Below are 23554 nucleotides of genomic sequence, written 5' to 3'. Positions count from 1 at the left end.
TTCCAAAAAAGACAAAATTTAAAATCCTGCTAAATTTGGAACTTTATTCATGAGCGAAGATTCTACCTAGCGCACCTAAGATTTTTTTTAAAAATGTCTTCGACACCGAAACTTACCATCAGGTCTAATTTTTCTGAATTGCACATATTCCATCTGGTATTATAAACATAGACATAGAACATTACAGCGCAGTACAGGTCCTTCAGCCATTGATGTAAGGCTTTTAAACAGTTAGACTCACCTTCCCAGAAGTCCTTCGCTCCTCCCTCGCACCTCTTGGCAAATGCTGTGCTTTAGATGATAATATTGAAAATATCTACTTCTGTTTTACTCGCTCTTGCTACATCATTTCCTCCTGCAGTATTGTCTGATAGCATCACGTACTTTCAATGCTTAGAGCTCAAATCCATGCACGAAAGTCTCAATTTGATTGTCACAGGTTGGCATGGCTATCTGGATTCCATTGATAATCATGCTTCTGTCAATGAATTTCAAGCAATAAAGATTTTAAAACTTCCTGGAAATCATAGCAATCTGTATTTCTTACAGCTCTGGATGAAACCCTGTTGTTAATGTCATGAAGAGGACAACTGAACTAAGAGGTAATGGACTGAGGGCGTGATGAATGGAGTGAGGAGGTGACAGGGTGATTGAGTGAGGGTGTCATGCAGCAAGGGGACGATGGTGTGATAGCTTATAGCAATGAGAGGACAATGAACTGAGTGTCTGCAGGAGGGTTGGAGTGAAGATAATGGAATCAGCTGGGAATATCACAAAACTGATCAGAGATCGCTACTACTCTTAACATTTGCCATTGACACGTGTTGGAAAAATTTGCAGATTGCTAATGGCATGAGTTTCCCTTTAACAGGGTACTTTATAATGGCACTGAAGACTCCAACAGACATCCCTTAAAACTGACTATTATATGAAAGCATTATGTTCCGTAAATTGCAAGGTGTCTGTGCTAAGATTAAGTGCTTATGTGATAACAGAATAACATGCTTCCACTCATGGCATGTTTCAAGAGATCCAAAGTAAGATGAATTCTGAGATTGTTATACCCTCAGGTCACATGTTATGGCGCTGTGATGAAATGATGAGCATGCCTTTTAAAAATACAATGACACACTGACTGAGACATAAGACAAAAGATAAAAGATAAAATCTTATCCCAGATAGGTATACATTGTTGTATAAAGTCATGTATTTTCAATTTAATGAATATGCAAACAGGTAAAATGAAGTTTACAAGACTAACATTTCAAGCATCAGTTTATTGTGTTGGAACAATTCATCTGGAACTGGTGATTGTACACCAGCCCGGAAAGGAATGCATTATTCTTGGTTGCACTTGTTTGACAATTCGGTTGTCTTGCTGCCTGTTGCTGTCACACAACATAAATATAGTCAGACATTTCTTCCACTGACTTTCTGAGCATGACTGCAGTAGATTGATCTGAGCTGGCTTCTGTTACTGAACAACGTTCACCATGATTAGCCATGACTTTGTGTGGTCTGAGCTGTTTGCATGTTCTAGAAATCTCTGTTGGTATCCAGATGTATTTGTATCTTGAACTCTCCCTCGTGTATTATTATGGCAGTTCTCTGCCTGCTTTCTCGATGTGCATTCCTTTAATACTCCTGTTTTTGAGGAAGAATGCCCTGTGTTTTGGAAAGCCTAAACAACAGATTGCTGGGCAAGATTGTTCACACTGGCCTCCTGAGCGTGAGTTGTGCTGGGAAGGTAGTCTGTTCTTCTTTGGTGAAAGTGAGGATTGCAGATGCTGGAGATCGGAGTCGAAGAGGGTGGTGCTGGAAAAACGCATTCCTGATGAAAAGCTTATGCTTGAAATGTTGACTCTCCTCCTCCTCGGATGCTGCCTGACTGGCTGTGCTTTAAATTGGCGGTGAGTTTTGTGGCACTGAATATTTTAATTTATTACAATTAATGTGTACAAACATATTCTCAGGCAGATAGCTGACCAAATATTGAGCTAGAATGTTGCAACAGAGAAGCATGATTCTAGTAGAGTGTTAAGCTTCAAATGATCCAAAATCAGATACAGTACCTTCAGGTTACGTCCTATGGTACAATGATGCTATGATGAGTATGACTCTTAAAGGTATATGGTCATATTGACCATAAGGAATAACACAACTGATAGTCAACCTGTTTGATTGGTTTATGAATGCTATTTCCTGGGCCATTAAGATCTGGAGTAGGACTTGAACTGAATAATGATTTTTGAAGTGTTTTATAAATCTGTTCTCAGATGAGTATGGCACATACCATCTCCCTGAACCTACACCCATCTCGGGAACATCTGGACAACAAAGGCTCCTTCTTATTGACTATAGTTCCACCGACAACACCATTATTCCAAAAAAAAACTCATCTGCAAGCTCCTGGGCATAGGTTTCTGTCCCCCTTCTCTGTAAGCTAGAGAAGTGATTGCTGGGCCTCTTGCTGAGATATTTGTATCATCGATAGTCACAGGTGAGGTGCTGGAGGTTGGCAAACGTGCTGCCACTGTTTAAGAAGGGCAGTAAAGGCAAGCCAGGGAACTATAGACTGGTGAGCCTGACCTCAGTGGTAGGCAGGTTGTTGGAGGGAATCCTGAGGGACAGGATGTACATGTATTTGGAAAGGCAAGGACTGATGAGAGATAGTCAACATGGCTTTGTGCATAGGAAACATGTCTCACAAACTTGATTGAGTTTTTTTGAAGACATAACAAAGAAGATTGATGAGGGCAGAGCAGTAGATGTGATCTATATGGATTTCAGTGAGGCATTCGACAAGGTTCCCCATGGGAGACTGATTAGCAAGGTTCGATCTCACAGAATACAAGGAGAACTAGCCATTTGGATACAGAACTCGCTCAAAGGTGGTAGTGGAGGGTTGTTTTTCAGACTGGAGGCCTGTGACCAGTGGAGTGCCACAAGGATCTGTGCTGGGTCCTCTACTTTTTGTCATTTACATAAATGATTTGGTTGTGAGCATAAGAGGTACAGTTAGTAAGTTTGCAGATGACACCAAAATTGGAGGTGTAGTGAACAGTGAAGAGGGTTACCTCAGATTACAACAGGCTCTGGACCAGATGGGCCAATGGGCTGAGAAGTGGCAGATGGATATCGACTCAGATAAATGTGAGGTGCTGCATTTTGGGAAAGCAAATCTTAGCAGGACTTATACACTGCTGAAAAATGTGTTGCTGGAAAAGCGCAGCAGGTCAGACAGCATCCAAGGAGCAGGAGAATCGACATTTCGGGCATAAGCCCTTCTTCAGGAATGTCACCTCTGCCAGGACTTATACACTTAATGGTAAGGTCCTAGGGAGTGTTGCTGAACAAAGAGACCTTAGAGTGCAGGTTCATAGCTCCTTGAAAGTGGAGTCACAGGTAGATAAGATAGTGGAGAAGGTGTTTGGTATGCTTTCCTTTATTGGTCAGAGTATTGAGTACAGGAGTTGGAAGGTCAAGTTGTGGCTGTACAGAACATTGGTTAGGCCACTGTTGGAATATTGCGTGCAATTCTGGTCTCCTTCCTATCGGAAAGATGTTGTGAAACTTGGAAGGGTTCAGGAAAGATTTACAAGGATGTTGCCAGGGTTGGAGGACTTGAGCTATAGGGAGAGGCTGAATAGGCTGGGGCTGTTTTCCCTGGAGCGTCGGAGGCTGAGCGGTGACCTTATAGAGGTTTACAAAATTATGAAGGGCCTGGATAGGATAAATAGACAAAGTCTTTTCCCTGGGGTCAGGGAGTCCATAACTAGAGGGCATAGGTTTAGGGTGAGAGGGGAAAGATATAAAAGAGACCTAAGGGGCAACTTTTTCACGCAGAGAATGAGCTGCCAGAGGATGTGGTGCAGGCTGGTACAATTGCAACATTTAAGAGGCATTTGGATGGATATATGAATAGGAAGGGTTTGGAGGGATATGGGCCGGGTGCTGGCAGGTGGGATTAGATTGGGTTGGGATATCTGGTCGGCATGGATGGGTTGGACCGAAGGGTCTGTCTCCATGACTCTAAGTGGATTCTCTTTTTGTTGATCAACAGACTGCAGTCAATAAGAAAGGTGACAATACCACCTCCATGATAATCCATACTTGGAGGTCGCCACTGATGATGTTACCTAGCCAGGTAATGAAACATCTGGATATCAAACCTACAGCTCAGTGAGCAAACCTGCACCCTAACCCTCAACCTGAGCTACAAACCTTCACAAACCAGTTTGTTGGCGACACCACCATTGTGGATCGGATCTCAAATTAAGGTTGTTCTGCTATAAGGCACACTTTGTTAACGTGAATTTGCTATGATGCTATTGATGAATTGGAGTCATTGTTTTCAAAGCGCGAACTTTTAAATTGTGTATTGCTTATAACATGATTCCAGTCCCATTAGTTTAAATGGTTCTGCTATTGCATGACTTACATCTAACACAAGATTGCACGGGAGTGGAACTACCATGGTGTAGTATGAATCGACTGTAATGATGAGACCGACTACAGGAAGGAGCTATAGTGCTTAATGACATGGTGTAAACACAACAATCTCTCCATCAACGTCAGCCAAACAAAGGAGCTAGTCATTGACTTCAGGAAGCGCAGAGGAGGGCACACCCCTGAGTGCATCAATGATGCTGAGGTGGAAATGGTGGGACCGTCAAATTCCTGGGAGTGACAATCACTGACAATCTGTCCTGGTCCACCCACATTGACACTATGGTCAAGAAAGTGCCGCAAGACCTCTACTTCCTCAGGAGGCTTCGGAAATTTAGCAAGTCCATGAAGACTCTTATCAATTTTTATAGATGCACCATAGAAAGCGTTCTGTCTGGATGCATTACAGTGTGGTGTGGCAACTGCTGTTCCCAAGCCTTTTCAATGAACACCTTTAATAGTAATGTTGATCTCTGTCTGCACCTTCTCGGCAGCTGTAACATGGTAACCTGAACTCTGTTCTGTTACCCTGATGCACTTGTATAGTATGATCGGCCCATAAAGCACGAGACAACACTTTTCACTGTGACAGTACACGTGACAGTAAAAAATGAAATGAAATGAAATGAAATCAAATGTTATTGACTGTACTAAGACATTTTGAATGACAACATCTATTTTAATGATTTACTCCTTCAGCTACAAGGAACCATGAGAATAGTGAATAATGATAATATTTTACATGACAATCTAATGTTTGAGCCTTGCTTGACTGCGGTACGCATGTCAATGAATACAAATGAGAGAGGCACAATCTAATTAAAAAGTGCAGCAGCAATTAAATACCAAAAGTAACGATTCACGTCAAGCACCAGTTCATTATTGAGTGCAAGCACCCTTGAGTCATGTGCTCAGCTGAATTCCCTTCCATCTGTTTTTTTTGTTTGAGCTTTACCTCTGCATAAATCAAAATGCAAAGGTCAGAAATCTTTTACAGTGCTGGGAAGTTATCAGGAGGCCTAGAACTGACTTCTCACTTAAAGATCAGAGATGATAAACCTTTGCAGTCAGAAACCCTCTGCTTCTCCAGAGAAGTTTATTTTGTTAGGAGGCGAGAAATGGATTCCTCCGGCACCCACCAGCTGAACATACAGTAAGCAATCAAACACTCACCACTAATTTACTCATAACTGCACATCTACTGTGAGACAGCATAATTCAACAAAAAAAACTCACGTAACATAGTGTTAACAATTTGCTGTATCCTCTCAAATTCTGACTGTAGTTTTGCATTCCCCTAAAGGCAATAAGCATTCTGCATCAGTCCAAATTATCTGTGTCAAGGAGCAGAATTAAAAACGTGTATACTCCTCTCTTTCCTGTGGAATTATCCCCCAGACATCACTGTCTCAAAAGTAATCCATTATGCACAGAGGATTAAAAATGAAGATGACCATTTGCTGCTTCAACAGAACTGCAATAATCAGTTTTTACTGCCATCTGGACCTCTGCAATAATGTACTTCACATTGAGTTTAACATCAGTGCTGGAACATCCTATAGTTACTGCTTCACAACACATCAATCACATTTAAGTATTCATTTTCTCCAGGAAGTCTGCCGGTATTAGTGCGTGACATTAAAGGCCTGAACAGAAGTCTGTCAACACTCATAAAACCCAGGTGAACTGAGATTTTTATACCATTGCACTCTGAAATATTCAAATAGTTAGAAGGAGAAAATTAACAGCCTTGCCCCTGAATAATTGATTACACTGAGGTGTTTTATTCTTTGATAACCTGATCAGAAAGCAGATCGTGGAACTGACATGTTTGAAGTCAATACTGTGGCTTGACCTGTGGCTTCAGTGTGGCAACAGTCATGTAGTGTCTCTGTTGCTGCAAAAGCAGCCAGTAGAACGTGATTTAATGACTTCTTACAGGAATGTTACAATGCAGAAGGAAGTCATTCAGCCCATTGTGTCTGCACCAGTTCTCTATAGTTTGCACATTTTCCCTGTGTCTGTGTGGGCTTCCTCCAGGTTCTCTGGTTTCCTTCCACAGTCCAAAATTGTACTGGTTAGGTGGATTGGCCATGCTAAATTGCCCGTAGTGTCCAGGGATGTGTAGGCTAGGTGCATTAGTCAGGGAAAATGTAAAATGATAGGGTAGGAGAATGGGTCTGGGAAGGTTACTCTTCGGAGGATTGGTGTGGACTTGTTGGGTCAAATGGCCTATTTCCACACTGTAGGGATGCTATGATTCTAACAAATTTCCTTCCTTTTCTTCAAAACCCTGCATATCATTTCTCCTTAAATAATGATCCAATACCCTCTTGAATGCCTCGATTGAACCCGGCTCTGCCACGTTTCCATTGCATTCAAAGCCCCAGTTCTTCTCACCTCACCTTGGCTTCTTTTACAAAATACTTTCGAACCTTGCCTTTGATTTTATTTTAAGCTTTAAAACCGAGAAGAGTTTCTCCATATCTACTCTGTACAAACCACAAACTCTCTACCTCATCTTCTCTTAACCTTCTTGTGGACAAGGTAAATTATCCCAACTTTTCCAATCTTTCCTCATGACTGAAGTCCCTGAAACTGTACTTATAAACTTCTTCTGCACTCTCCAGTGCATTCTATAGGGAGACATGTAGAATAGTACACAGTACTCCAGTGTCCTATATAAGTACGTCATAATTTCCCTGCTCTTTTACTCTATGCCACTATTAATGAAGGCTAGAGTACTGTGTGCTTTATTAATGGCTCTCTCAAAGAACCACATCATTATCTGTTCAATTTCAAACATTCAAAGTATTAATCAAATTTGCCAGAAATTAAAAAGATATATTGAGTTTAATCCTTAATCTTCATAACCAAATGTTTTTAAAAAAGTGTTGGCTATGATGTCAGTTATCTTAATACAGTAGGGATTCAAACTGGTGCCAGTCACTGGAATGTTAGCGGAATTTCCTAGTACTTGTTACTTATGAATGACAGATACATTATAGTTACACAAGGGCTTCATAAGAAGTTTAAATTTATATTTCTATTAAATGCCATTTCTCTTCAACAGCAATATGAATAAGACTTCACGTTCTGATTTAAGGTTTATTCGTGCAAAAGGGCATTAACAATAAAAAATCTCATTCCTAATCTCCAGGACCACTGACCATAGGTTAGGAGTTAGACAGTGGAATGCTCCCATTTAAAGTTAAAAAATGGTGGTGATCGTGTTGGATGCCCATGTTCTGGACAACTTCTTTCATATGGTGGCACACTTGGCATCTCAATACCTATGGAAGCAAGCTGTGGCGTGAGCCATTTGGTAAATCACGTGTGCACAAGCCGTAAGTAAGCTGCACACCACTGGTGAGGTCTTTTGGGTTCGAATGTTTTGATGTTATATTTAAAAGCCATCTGGACACCATTTCAGATGTTGAAAACCAGGACCTGCTTCTCAGACTATGATGGTCGCCCCTAGCAATGGCTTTGAAGAAGGCCAGATTGGTCCGAAGGTTTCTGAATCTTGCCTGCCTTATGTACTACCGACTTGCTCAGTGGAAACACCTCACCACCTTTCTCATGTGGGAAAGCTTGACCAGCAATTTTTGAAAGGGCAATGATTAGCAGGAGTATAGCGGACATCACCCCCTTTGATGGTCAGACTGGCTGAAGAATGCCAGAACTGGTCTTGTGAAGATGGGGAGGTGACAGTGACCCTCCAACATTGTGCTCACCTCTTCCTGCATCAATGCTGAAGCTATCACTCTATTCTGTACAAGTCTTTCTCTGTCCTCACTAACTCTTATCTCATGTAGGCACCAGCGATGCCCAGAGAACTTCAGAGTGAAAATGACAACAGCCTGAACGCTTCATCACCAGTATCTCCTCAGTGGGTTGACTATCTCGATGAGTCTCGGGGTGTTCATATTAGTGGAGTGTATCACTGATGTGTGTCCACAGCCCACTGAAGGAGGTAATAACCGGGGGTTTCTGACACCCAGAGGACAGCTGAGATCAGCCACCTACTGAGCCCCAACTAGGAGATGTGCCTCTGTACTTGGTCAGAGATGACATAGTCAATCTGCAGACATAGGCATGGGAACATCAAGTAAGTGTGCCAGAGTCCCTTCAGTAGGCTGGATGTAATGTAGAACCCCTACCCTGCAGGAAAAGGCCATTCAGTCCTTCAAGTCTGCAGCGGCCCTCTGAAGATCATCCCAGTCTATTCCCATAAACCTGTATTTCCCATGGCTAACCCACCTAGCCTACTCATCCCTCGACTCTATGAGCAATTAAGCATGGCCAGACCACCTAACTTACACATTTTTGACTGTGGGAGAAAACTGAAGCAGCCAGAAGAAATCCACGCAGACATGGGGAGAATGTGCAAACTCTACATAGACAGTCGGCAAAATTTGGAATGGAACCCAGGTCCCTGGCGCTGTGAGGCAGCAGTGCTAACCACCTAGCCACCATGCCACCCAATATAACATGGAGGAGTGCATCTACATTCTCAGTACTGTGATGACTCAGGCAGTAGTTCTCCCTACTGGAAAAGGTGTGCCTATTTTGGAGCCTCAGGTCTAAGCAGAACACTCAGTGGCTGCCTGTTGTGCACTTGGACCTGCAATCCTTCAATTTAGGCAAAAGTGCTTAGCATTAATGGGACTTTGACTGGAAAAAGAGGCACCTCACTTCAGGCACCCTTTTCTCGAAGGAGACAGGTGATGCCAGCAGAGACCCACAGGAAGGAAAGGCTACAGCAGGCATCCCAGCACCTCCTTCAGTGGGCTGTGGACACACATCAGTGATACACTCCACTAATATGACCCTTCACCTCCACCACAACACAGCAGACACCCTTGACCCCAGCTGCAATGTTGGCTCTGTGCTGCAATGTTGTAGAAAGCAGAGAAGGAAGAAAACATTCTGAGGGAAAATGGGTGTGCAAACGAAATGTAAATACATCAGTCTAGTAATTTGCATTAAGTTGCAATGTTCTAACATCTTCTTATATTCTTATTGTGTCTATAGGAACATGTAAAGTTCCAGCATTGGGAAAAGTTGGAGCATCTTTGAAAGGATGTGTTCCACTACAGCAGCCTAACAATGGTTACTCACTTGTAGTTCACCCCTTATGGGAGAGATGTCAGTGTGGGTGATGCGTCTATACCTCGTCCATTGTGTCTGCCCTCCTTAAAGCAGTGGCGCAACATGAAATTCACTGAGATAGCCAATAGCCAACTCACATGTTGACTTCTATTCATCATGCAAAGTACTGCAGTGAAACAGGGCAAACATTACAGCTCATTGCAGTCTGAGTGTTGCCATAGAGGATGGTGGGGCACACTGTAGTTTCATTACTAGATGAAACATTGAAGGCTGGTGATGGACAATCTCTCAGAAGAAACATTCTCAGGATGAATGAAAAATTAGTCGTTCTCCCTGAAATTACTCTTTTGTCTTCAGCACATGGACCATATTGATACCAACATGCACTGAGCGATCTAATTGAAGTATATACTGTTACAAAGCTGCTTTATCACTAACATTGCAGGAGACACTTTTGTGCAGGTACCTTTGGTTTCAGAGAAGTGAGGATATCAGATTTGCAATAGAAATAATAACTGACCTTTCTTTAACCAACTGGGACTGTTGAGAATAAGAAACAAAGCAGAGGACTCCATGCTAGCAGTGACGTGAGAACTTGCCCCATTAAACACTCCTCCCTTTGACTTTCACACTCTCTTCAAGCACATGCAGTATGTTTGCTGCGTAAACTGCTACTACAGCTCTGCCATTGATGATGCACCGTGCCATACAGTGACACGTCCACCCCCTTTAGGACCCTTACACATGCTCTTCACTGTTTGCCAGAGCCATGAGCTTCCTGTTCCTCCCTCTGCACTGAAGCACTGTCTCTAAGCCAGAAGCTAAAGCAATAGTTAAAAGCCAGTTGTGTTATTGAGGAATCCAATAGAAACCTTTATCGTTGACCATGGAAGCACAAGTTGCAGTTGAAGTGATACCTATCAGAGCAAAGAGAAGGAAAGTGACTGACACAACTGTGAATTCACCCAGACTCAACACTGAGGATCGAATTCAACATGTACCTGCTGAATCGGTAATGTTACATTTTTAAGGACTCAAGTTTCTTATTTGGACATTTTACAGGGCGGTGCAATGGCTCAGTGGTTTGCACAGCTGCCTCATAGCACCAGGGTCTCAGGTTTGATTCTTGCCTTGGGTGACTGTCTGTGTTTGCACATTATCCCTGTGTCTGTGTGGGTTTCCTCCCACAATCCAAAGATGTGCAGGTCAGGTGAATTGGCCATGCTAAATTGCCCATAGTGTTAGGTGCATTAGTCAGAGGAAGATGGGTCTGGGTGGGTTACTCTTCGGAGGGTCGGTATGGACTGGTTGGGCTGAAGGGCTTGTTTCCACATTGTAGGGAATCTAATCAGAAAGAAAGGGTTGTGTCTTTAATGAGATGCAACTGCATACTTATAGGCTTCTCACCACTTGATGGCAAGAATTTGATCTCGCAAGCAGGCAGACCTAATTGTGAGAGGTTTCTCTTCAGCAAGAATCTGGTTTTTGGATGCTCAACAATTACCATTATTCCCACCCACTCAGAGACAGAAGACTGGCACCCACAACACAAATAGACAACAATACCTGGACTTTGAGACCAAAATCTCGTGGCAGTCATTGGTGCCACAGAGCCCATAGATTAGTTCCATGCTGTTTAATGATGATTGTATTACATTCACAAAACATGATCAACTTCTTAAAGCTCACCAACAAAGGACTCCAATATTGTCTGATCAGTTTCTTTTTCAATTTTATGATCCCTCTGAAAAAGTCTGATGTTAACTTTTAACATCAAGTTCAACATAAGCTTCTGCTTAACTCATACTAAAGGTAAGTGCAGTCTCGTGTCAGAAAATCTTTTCTGGGATAATTAGAAATTATGGAGAAGAAGCAATAATTCTCAGATTTGATTAGATTAAATTTTAGTTGATCCATCTGCAAACCAAGGTACACCTTATGTAAATGTTATCACCTTACGAGGGGAAAACACACAATGTTTTGATATGTTTCAACCAATCCGTGAAATTGCTGCTTTCATATTATAAATCAAAATGACATTTTCTCTGTGTGTAAGTCACTGTGACCCTTGTGTTCAGTCAAGTATGTGGCATAATAAGAACATCCATTAAGGAAGGCTACAGATTCCTTGGACTTCAGTGCTGAACAAGATCTACTGAAGAGTTGTGCAGTATTACACTGGCCAGCCCTGGAGCTGCTGTGTAGAGCCTTGGAGCATTTAAATCCTTTAGAGCCCTTTAGAACAGGGGAAGTAGAAGACATCTCAGAGGATGTCTTTGTTGGAAATAAATAGACTACACTTAATTTGAAATGCTAGGCTTTTGTGTGAATAAAGTTGTAATAGAAAGCCATTATAAATTAAGGTGGATCTGGGTGGGATTCTCTTCAGGGGGGTCATTGGCGATTTGATTAGCCACATGGATACTTCCCACACCTTTGGGATTCTATACTATGATCTTTCCTTCAATAATGTGACCAGTATTATGGACAGTACTCTGGATATGGTCTCACCAGTGTCATGTAAAACTGAAACATAATCTTTCTACTTTTGCATTCAACTGCCCATATGATAAATGATAACATTCTACTTGCTTTCATAACTGCTTACTGCGCCTGTATACTATCTTTTTGTGGTTCATATACTAGGATGCCTAGATCCCTCTGCATCTTAGAACTCTGTAATTTCCCACCATTTAGATAATATTTCAAACCAGATCATTTTACATTTTTCCACATTATACTCCCTTTTCAATTTCTTTGCTATTAACTTAACCTATCCATATCCCTTTGTGGAGCTCCTAATATCCTTCACACAGCTTTCCTACCTATCTTTGTGTCATCTTCCAATTTGTCAAGTATACATTCTGACCCTTCATCTAAGTCATTTAGACAAATGTAAACAGTTGTGGTCATAGCACTGTGACATATCATCCATTACGATTTGTCTACCTGCCTATTCTCTAGTTCCTGTGAGCCAGCCAGTCTATGTTGATTTGTTACCCCCTACACCATGTGCCATTCCACAGTAATCATAATGTGACAGCTTATCAAATGCCTTCTGGAAATGTAGATACATTGCATTTATTGGTTGCCTTTTATGTACAGGATTTGTTATCTCCTTAAAGATCTCCAGTTTCCCAATGTTTACCTTGAACCTATCCAAGTAGCCTGCTATAAATTCTACAATAATTAAACTTCTGACATTTTTCCAATGATAGATGCTAAGTTAACTGATCTTTAATTTCCTGTTCTCGCTCTCCCTCTCTTTTTGAATAAAAGACTGATGCTATCTTCCAATCTAATGAAGGAAGGTTTTGGAAAATAAAAACCAGTGGATCAACTTCCTTTAAGTGCTCAGGATGAAGTTCCTAAAACAGAACTGAAGAAGGCATATTCGACTTGAAACAGTAACTCTGTTTCTCTCTGAACAGTTGCTGCCAGGCCTGCAGAGTTTCTCCTGCACTTTCTATGTTTGTTTCTGACCTGTTGGTTATCTTTACACAATAATATGCTTTTTCTATTAGTTTAATGCTATCTTTAACATTTGTAGTTTCCCACTAACCTCTTTATATCTTTGAAACTGCGATGTCTGCAGATGCTGGAGATCAGAGTTGAGAGTGAGTTGCTGGAAAAGTACAGCAGGTCAGGCAGCGAATGAGGGGCAGGAACATAGATTCCTGATGAAGGGCTTTAGCCCGAAACATCGATTTTCCTACTCCTTGGATGCTGCCGATCTGCTGTGCTTTTCCAGCAACACACTCTCAACGCCATTCTTTGATTACTTTCCACTCCATACTTTGTCTGTTGAGTGATTGGCAAGAACACCAGCCCCACCATGGTTCAGATGGAGACTGTCCCATTGATCCTACTTTCCCCATGAAGCAGAACCTATTCCCTGCACCTGCCTTGGAGCCACATATTCGTCACTTGAATCTGATTTGCTGCATGCCAGTTGGCATGTGGCTCAGGTAAGAATACCTTATGACCTTTGAGCTTCTGCTTCTTATTTTGGCACCTAGCTCCTGATTCTGGCTCTTTGAAACCTCCTTTTCTGTCCTGTCTATGCCATGGACTATGAGGATGGGATCCCCGCCAATCCTCTTCGGCCCTGAGCAGATGCCCTGAACCATGACGCCAAGACGTTGTGCAGGCATCTGGACCCTCACACTTTGCAGCATAGAACAATCCGCCCTGATTAGACTGGCCCTGATTACCATGACATTTCTTCTTACTCACCCCCTTTATAGATTAAGAAAGGATGGTGATGCTTCAGGACAAATGAGGGAGAGCTGCATTGCTATGGATGCTGCTTTCTGGGATGAAACTTTTCTTACTGAGATTCTCAGGTCAAAATAAAAGATGTAGTACTATTTGTAGAAGAGTGGGAGAGTGCTTAGCGTTCATAGAGTCATAGATTCACAGAATTGTTACAATGCAGATAGAGGCCATTCAGCCCATCTAGTCCACACTGACACTCCAAAGAGCATCCCACCCAGACTCACTCTTAAATCCCATCCCTTTAACCCCCCATTCACCATAGAAAGTCCATCTAGTTTACACTTCCTTGGATGCTACAGAGCATTTACAAGTCTTGTCCTGGTCAAAATCTATCCTCTCAGCCCATGTCTGTAAAAGAGATTGTTTGATCATTATCACATTGCTGCTGGTGAGAAGTTGACTTTACACAAATGAGTTGCTGTGTTTCTCACACCCAGAAACTCATCTGAAATAAATTGAAGGAGATGGCTGTGCTAATGAATCAGTTTGGGCCTTCTACTGTCTTTACACATCAACTGCTCTAAAATAATGAGCACAGTATTTAAATGGGCTGTTATAACAAGGTGATGAAGGGGCAGCAGGCCTTTTACCTCTTTTTAAGTTCTCTCAAACGTGTCACAACAAATGTTTCAATTTTTTTTACAAGGTGTCACAGTTCAGTTAAAATGCAGTTCACTTGAAAATGCAGGAGTCAATTATCAAGATTTTCTTGAGTGAAAGAAAAGTTTTATTATCCACTACTGAGGAAAACTAATAAAAATATGTCATCAACCACACACACTCAAATGCAGGAAATGAGTTTAAAAGGAAGACTGTCAGTACAGACACAGAGAAATAAAGGTTACAATTTAAGAGTGCTCAGAATCTTCAAAGTGTTAGATTTTAAATCTGAGGCCATTGTCGATTAATTGGTGAATCATGTCTGCAGCAGTAACTAAATCTGTAGTTATTTTAATTCTCAGTGAATGATAGTTTTGCCAGATTGTGTAATTGTCAGGGGCAGATTTTAGGTTTATGAGAAAAACCAGCAGTAAGACAGAATATTGTCGCAAATTGGTTGCCCCAATTTCATTCTTTCTTCTGCTCAAAATCCAGTGTTGAGATACAGTTCAGTAAGCATCATAGAATCCCTACAGCGTGGAAACAGGCCCTTAGGCTCAACAAGTCCACACTGACCCTCCAAAGATTATCCCAGCCAGACCCATTCCCCTATCATTCTACATTTTCCCTAACTAATGCACCTAAGCCTACACATCCTTGAACACCACGCAGAATTTAGCTTTGCTAATTCACCGAACCTGTACGTCAATGGTCTGTGGGAGGAAATTGGAGCACTAGAGGGGACCCATGCAGACAAGGGGAGAATGTGCAAACACCACACAGATAGCCAGCTGAGGGTGGAATTGAACCCAGGTCCCTGGATCTGTGAGGCAGCAGTACTGACCACTAAGCCACTGTGCTGCCCACTTTTCAGAGAATTCCAGAGTCTAGCTCTATTGTCTTTCTAAACTGAGAAAATTGCATTCAAGACTTTTATCTCCCACTCAGCAGTCCCTCTTAGTAGTGTGGCTGTGCACATGTGCAGCCACTGCAAGATTCTTGATAGATGTAACATTAACTTCTAATTCCAGAAGCAATTGCCATGCACAGAACATGGAGGCTGACTTTCAAAATGCCTGTTTTTTTTCTACCCCCAACATTGGATTGTCTCATTGGTTCACTGTTGGCAAAAACAATAAATTTAAACTCGATTGGTTTTAGTATCCTGGGGCATAATTTAAACTGATTAGTTAAATTCAAATTGTTGTCAAAACAGCAACCAACTCAGGTATCTATTTCACAGCCAAATATTTCAATTTTCCAGTCACTCTGAGACTGCTAGCTAGTCTTGTCAGCTCTTGGTTCAGAACAGCATTCACGCTCTCTTAAAGGTACAGAACATGCCTTCAACTTAATAACAATTATAATATTAAGTTCAAAGGATGTCAAAAGGCTCTGTAACCAGAGGAAACATTGCCTGCCCACTTTCAATAATTTTTCCCAAGAAAATGTTAAGAATTCAGTGTACATTCCTATAGTTCCATCAATTCCCAAAGTAAGCACGTGACAGCCAAGGAAGTACAGTCATTGCAGTAATGTCAGGAACATGGCAGTCAACTTGCACACAGCAAGCTCTCACAAATTGCAGATAATCTGTTTTAGTGACGTCATCTTTGATACCACAATTATCTCTATATTGCAAACCTGAAAGGGTTCAGAAAAGATTTAGAAGGATGGAAAGACATTCTGGCTATTGAGGGAGTGCAACGTAGGTTCACGAGGTCAATTCCTGGAATGACGGATTACCTTACACTGAAAGACTGGAGCGACTGGGCTTGTATACCCTTGAGATTAGAAGACTGCGAGGGGATCTGATTGAAACATATAAGACTATTAAAGGATTGGACATCTGGAGGCAGGAAACATGTTTCTCCTGATGGGTGAGTGCCGAACCAGAGGACACAGCTTAAAAATACGGGGTAGACCATTTAGGACAGAGCTGAGGAGAAACTTCTTCACCCAGAGAGTGGTGGCTGTGTGGAATGCTCTGCCCCAGAGGGCAGTGGAGGCCCAGTCTCTGGATTCATTTAAGAAAGAGTTGGATAGAGCTCTCAAGGATGGAATCAAAGGTTATGGAGATAAGGCAGGAACAGGATACTGATTAAGGATGATCAGCCATGATCATATTGAATGGTGGTGCAGGCTCAAAGGGCAGAATGGCCTACTCCTGCACCTATTGTCCATTGTCTATTGTTACCAGGATTAGAACGTAGAACATTACACCTCAGTACAGGCACTTCGGCCTTTGATATTGTGCCGACCGATAAACCAATCTGAAGTCCATCTAGCCTACAATATTCCATCATCATCCAATAGGAGCAAGTGAGGACTGCAGATGCTCGAGATTAGAGTCAAGAATGTGGTGCTGGGAAGGAATAGCAGGCCTGGCAGCATCCGAGGAGCAGGGGAATCAATGTTTCAAGCATAAGTCCTTCCTGATGAAGGACTTATGCCTGAAAAGTCAATTCTCCTGCTCCTCACATATTACCTGACCAGCTGTGCTTTTCCAGCACCAGACTCTCAAAATGTTTATCCAATGACCACTTAATGCCCTTAAAGTTGGCGAGTATACTACTATTGAATGCAGGATGTTCCAACCCCTTATTACTCTCTGAGTAAAGAACCTACCACTGATACCTGTCCTATATCTGTCATCCCTCAATTTAAAGCTATGTACCCTCAAGCTAACCATCGACATTCTAGGAAAAGGACTCTCACTATCCACCCTATCTAATCCTCTGATCATCTTGTATGTCTCTATTAATTCACCTCTCAAGTTTCTTCTCTCTAACAAAAACAAACTTTCCTCATAAAACCTTCCCTCCACACCAGGCAACATCCTAGTAAATCTCCTCTGAACCCTTTCCAATGCTTCCACATCATTCCTATAATGCGGCAACCAGAACTGTATGCAATACTCCAAGTGCGGCAGCACCAGAGTTTTGTAAAACTGCCCATCTTGTACATCTCTATGACTCTATGACTTCATGGTCCCAAAATTCAATCCCTCTACCAATAAAAGCTAACTCACCATCTGCCTTCTTAACAACCCTATCAACCTGGTGGCAACCTTCAGGCGTCTATGCACATGGACACCGAGCTGTCTCTGCTCATCCACACTATCAAGATTCTTACCTTTAGCCCAGTATTCTGGATTCCTGTTACTCCTTCCAAAGTGAACCACCTCACACTTTTCCACATTAAACTCCATTTGCTACCTCTCAGCCCAGTTCTGCAGTTTATCTATGTCCTTCTGTAACCTACAACATTCTTCTGCACTGTCCACAACTCCACTGACCTTAGTATCATCCGCAGATTTACTAACCCATCCTTCTACACCCTTATCCAGGTCATTTATAAAAATGACAAACATCATGAGCCCCAAAGCAGATCCTTGTAGTACACCACTAGTAACTGAACTCCAGGATGAACATTTCCTATCGACCACCACCTTATGTCTTCTTACATTAGCCAATTTCTGATCCAAACTGCTGAATCACCCACAATCCCATGTCTCCATATTTTCTGCAATAGCCTACCATGGGAAATCTTATCAAATGCTTTACTGAAATCCACAACTTTACTCTCATCCACCGATTTGGTCACCTTTTCGAAAGGCTTGAGGGTTTCAGCTGTACAGAGATGCTGAACAGGCTGGGGCTGTTTTCCCAGGAGAGTCAGAGGCTGAGGGGTGACCTTATCGAGGTTTATTAAATCATGAGGGGCATGGATAGAGTGAATAGCCATTGTCTTTTTTGCAGCTAAGAGAGTCCAAACCTAGAGGACATAAGTTTAAGGTGACGGGGGAAAGATTTAAACAGGATTTAAGGGGTAACGTTTTCACACAGAGAGTGGTAAGTATATGGAATGAGCTGTCAGAGGAAGTGGTGAACGTTGGTACAATTACAATATTTGAAAAGCATCTATATGGGTGATGAATAGCAAGGGTATAAAGGGTTATGGGCCAAATGCTGACAAATAGGACTAGATTAACTTAGAATATCTGGTTGGCATGGATGAGTTGGACCGAATGGTCTGTTTCGGCTCTGTATATCTTTATGATTCTATGACTCTAATTGACGTTGAACTAATTCATGGAAACAATGAACTTGTTGCTTCTTTGTTATTCTATTCAGTCAATAACAAACTAGAAAAGAGTTGTGGTTTAAAGAAAAAGCTCTTGTATTTATCCATTACCTTATTACTCAGTCAATTATCTAAATGCTCCAGATCAAAAGACTAAGGTTGCAGAACTTCAAATCTTTAACTGAAGACACAGAGTTGCACTCATATGAATGCAGAGCCCATTCCCTCCACAAAGTCCCTGCTGAGATTGCATCTAGATTTACAAAAATTTGCCAAGTCACAAAATAGGTAGGGACAGATAGAAGCAGGATGGAAAGTTGTGACTGTTACTTTAATGTCATGCTTTAATGTACTGGGGTGATAAAGAAGGACGACTTGCATAGGGTTCAGTGAAAATCTTATTAACTTCGACAATTCCTAACTTCAAATCATGAGATAATTTCCTAAACTGTGAACAGTTGAGGTCCCAGTACCAACCACTGGGATATATCATCCATTACAATTCATCAACCTGAAACACACTCATTTCTGCCCACTCTCTGCCTCCTGTTAGCCAGCAGTTGGTAACATGAATTTTATCCTCCTCCCAAAACCTTCATGCGCTCCCAACCAAGTTAGTACATTTTTTTTGTGTACTGTATCAATGAATTTGGTAAAAAGATCTTCTGTCTAACACCATGGTATTAAAAACACAATGTAATCACCTGCATGTCAACAAGGATTTATCCTCTGCACACACATGCTGCTCTTTCACAAGGGGCTTGATTTGATTCAGGTAATGGTGTTTATTTTGGAGCGGTTGCAGCTGCTAGATCTGCTTTTCAGCACCATTTTGAAAAAAAGAACTATTTGCAGGGTTATTGCTAAGTCGAGTTTTCACAACTTCCTGAATTAAAAGCCTGAGGTGTGCCTATCATATTACATAATGAATAAAGTCAGTTTTAAATCTTTCCTGAACAACAAAAGATGGACTATTTAATGTGTCATTCAATCTCACCGTCCAAAAGGGTATTGCCATGTTATACTATGCGAAAGAACTTTACTAGACTTGGGACAAATTTCCCACATCTATTGGAAGAAGTTAACCTTCATTTCAGTTTTATTTTTCTCTCTGTTCCAGTTAGCTGGGAAATGTCAACTCATGGAGTGTTTCAGTATTGTTGTAGGCAACAGTTTTCTGTTACTTAATAGCACAGGCCTTTCTTTATGCATGTGTTTAGAGCAAGGATGTTGAGATGGATGCATTGCTATGTAGGTTAGTCCTGAAAATGCCCAGTTGTCTTCCTTAATACAAAAATGACTAAGCATACATTTGAAAAAGAAATGGAAAAAATAGACTGGAAGCTGATTTGAAAAGTGTAGGCTCATTTTGCCCAAATTAGCAAGTTTATGAAACTGAAAAATGTCTATAAGACTAAGCATAGTGAAGGTAAGAAATCTGATATGTTTTTGTTATTCAGACCCAGCATATAATTCCGGCTAATTTTTAAAAAATGAACAGGTGATAGCTCAGTGGTTAGCACTGCTGCCTCACAGTGCCAGGGATCTGGGTTCAATTCCAGCTTTAGGCAATGGTCTGTGTGGAGTTTGCATATTCTGATTGTAGGCTTGCTCAGGTTTACTCCCACAAAAATGTTTGGGTTCAGTGGATTGGCCATGATAAATTGCCCATTGTGTCCGGGGATATGCAGGGTAGGTGGGTTAGCCATGGGTAATGCAGCGTTACAGTCATAGGGTAGGAGGTGTGGGTCTGGATTGGATTCTCTTTAGTGGGTTGGTATGGACACGATGGGCTGAATGGCCTGCTTCCACACTGTAGGGACTCGACGAGCATCATTAGCATGATAGAACACAGTTCCCAGATAAAGTTAAAAAGTCACACAACACCACGTTATAATCCAACAGGGTTACTTTGGAAGTACTACCTTTCAAAGCGCTGCTTCATCAGGTGGTCAACCATCAGGTGAAGAAGCAGCGCTTCGAAAGCTAGTGCTTCCAAATAAACCTGTTGGACTATAACCTGGTGTGGTGGGATTTTTAATTTTATCCGCCCCAGTCCAACACTGGCTCCTCAAAATCAAAAGCTCCCAGTTTAGTTAATGGGCATGATCATGAATAGAAAACGGGAGTGTGCAAAATTAATTTAAAGGTTGCACATGAACAAACAGACATGAGAACAACTGAGTAAGACAGGAAAAAGAAATTTAAATGGCACAGAGCCTGCAACTTGGACAGTGATGAAATGGGAGCTCGGTTGGGAAAAACAGGCAAGATAATCAGATGGATAATCTAAGTCAATGTTCAGAACTTGCAGAGCACTGACCTTTGAAGTGCGTGCTGTCAGTGGCAGGATCTAATGCAGTCTCTCACGTCGGGGTGGCGTGGGAAAGCTCTCAACTATGTTCCATCTAATGAGATGACATGCCTAGTCATAACTGCTGAAACTTGGTCATCTGATGTCATGACATCCTTACTTGTAGATCCTGATCTACTCAGCTTCTAAGGCAGCAATGATTGTAGGATGGACGATAAGAGAAATTAGTTTGATCAGGGAGAATGGGCGATTCAATATTACTGGAGAATGGCATCATATGCACACGATTGATTGTGAAAATTAACACTGGAAGTGTCTCTCTAAACTTCTCTACCTCTCTCTCTCTCCTGCTTCATAATGTTCCTTCAAACCGACCTCTTCAGCAAACCATTTGCTGTAATATCTCTTCAGCTCAGAGTGATTTTTGTCTGATTATCCTTCCCTCAAGTTTTACTGCATTAATGGTGTTATATTATTGGGAGCAATAGCAGTAATCATGTTATTTAACATTAACCAAGTGTCCACATGTAAGCTGGTGAAGGTAATAACATGAAAATCTGATGTTGGCCACAATTATGTCAACTGTGTTCCACAACTCAGAACAGATTTTAATTTGCTTTGAACTTTTTCTTAACTCAATCATAGGAAACAGGATTTTCAGTGAAACACGACCCCACATTCTAACATAACAACATTTGTTTTTCGAAAACCTAACTTTGATCAGCAAAATCCCTCATTATAAAACAGGAAATGTAACATGCTATTGACTCTTGACCACAGACACAAAATAAATCTGAAAATAATTTATAAAAGGTGTAAGGGTAGCATCACTCAAATATTGCCCACTTATGATTATGAATATTTGGTGGTCTGATTCAATTGCAGGATCAGGCATTTATTCACAAGCATGCTTGGTTACTAAATAAGACAGGTGCTCCCTCTCCTGGATATTGTGGGAGCAGACAAATTCTTCACATTTGCACTGAAAAGATATCAAAATGAGGTTAAAATGGCACAGTGCTATAGAACCCGTAAAACGTAAAAGGGGACCATTCGGCCCATCGACTCTGCATCAACCATTTGAATAGCATTCCACACAGACCCATCCCCCCCTCTCCTATATCCATGTATTTCTCGTGGCTAATTCACCTAGCCTGCACTATTGTCCTGGACACTATCATCAATGTACTATGGCTGATCCAACAAATCTGCCCATCTTTGGATTGTGGGAGGAAACCAGGGCACCTGGAGGAAACACACACAGACAAGAAACTAAAACCCATACAGAAAAGATTCCAGAAAAACGTTGCTGAGGCTGGGATTCAGCCCGGATACAGTGAGGGAGCAGTGAGGCACTGTGAGGCAGCAGTACTAACTACTGAACCACCATCTTTAAAGGTCCTAACTCTTTTTGAAGAGCAGGAATAGTCATTAAATCATAGAGCTATTTAGCATATCCTCAGTTTTCCCACTGCTGAGCTGAAATATGCAGTGCACATGATTGACAGTCATTACAATGCTCAAAGCATCTCTTATTAAAATTGAATTCTGTGCCTATTGCACTTGAAAGAAACATTTGAAACCTGAGCTGCTTGGAAGGAAATATTATTTCACAGTGACTGCCACAGTATCAAAAGCTGACTGTAATTTCAATTGCAAACATTGAAATCCTGTGCAGAATAGAAGATAATTAACTACTCTCAAGAAGCTAGCTTCTTGATACCAACAGTTTAACGTTAATTGCAAAAGAGCAGACATGGCAAAAAGCATGTATAAATGCTAGCTGGCATTTTCCAGCTGGGACTTACTGCAGAAGTAAATGTTTTTGGAGGATAGATCCTGACTTTAAAAATGTGTTCGCTTTAAATATTGTAAATATTAGAACAAAGAACAAAGCGTTTGTCTCATCATCAGCTTGTTTCATATATTTCAATAGATTTGTGTGATGCTGAGTGTATTAGCAAATGGTTAATTACAACAACTGTCATTTGTTTATAGATGCATTGGGGGAATTGAAGAGCAGGTGGATTTTGATGCTGTTAAGGAGTTAAATTAAAACATAGAAAGTCAATGTGCTAACTTCTGGATTTTACTCAGGCAGCCTTGGCTAGGTGTATCTAACTCCTTGATCAACCAGGCATTATTATCAAGCTGCAAAAAATTTCATTCCGTCAGTGTTCAACTGGTATGAAGTCTCAAGGAAAAGCTTATGCAGGTGTTTTCTAGATTCCTGGGAATATGCCTTCATTCTTCAGGCCGTCAAACAACTTGACCTCTTTGTGTCTGCCGGCAGGTGTAAGGCGGTGGCTACTAGGAGACAAGAGATATTCACTTCAAACTAGGCTGATGATAATCATTAGAAAACCCAGTAATGAAACACAACAGCAGTGCAATGAATGCTGCCTCACAATGCGATGTATCATTGAGCAAGCAATTGACATGGTCAAGGCTAACTTTTAGTGGACAGTCGGTGGACAGAATTGCCAGTATTCACTAGACATGCTGTCTGATATAATCATGGAGTGACAGTGCCCTATTTTTAATTCCCAAACTATCTTGGACATAGATGTCAATTGTTTTCCTACAGCCTGGCATGTTGAATTAATTCCGACTTTTGGGGACAAACTATATGAAGAAAATTCCCAGCTAAAAGTATGTTAGCTTGCCTTTGTGTTTAGAGGAGGGGAAAGGACTGATTGGCTGGAAGTGGAA

This window comes from Hemiscyllium ocellatum, chromosome 23, assembly GCF_020745735.1.
Source record: "Hemiscyllium ocellatum isolate sHemOce1 chromosome 23, sHemOce1.pat.X.cur, whole genome shotgun sequence".
In the NCBI taxonomy this organism is placed as follows: Eukaryota; Metazoa; Chordata; class Chondrichthyes; order Orectolobiformes; family Hemiscylliidae; genus Hemiscyllium; species Hemiscyllium ocellatum.
The sequence above is the reverse complement of the archived record's forward strand: the minus strand, read 5'-3'. Positions refer to the sequence as shown.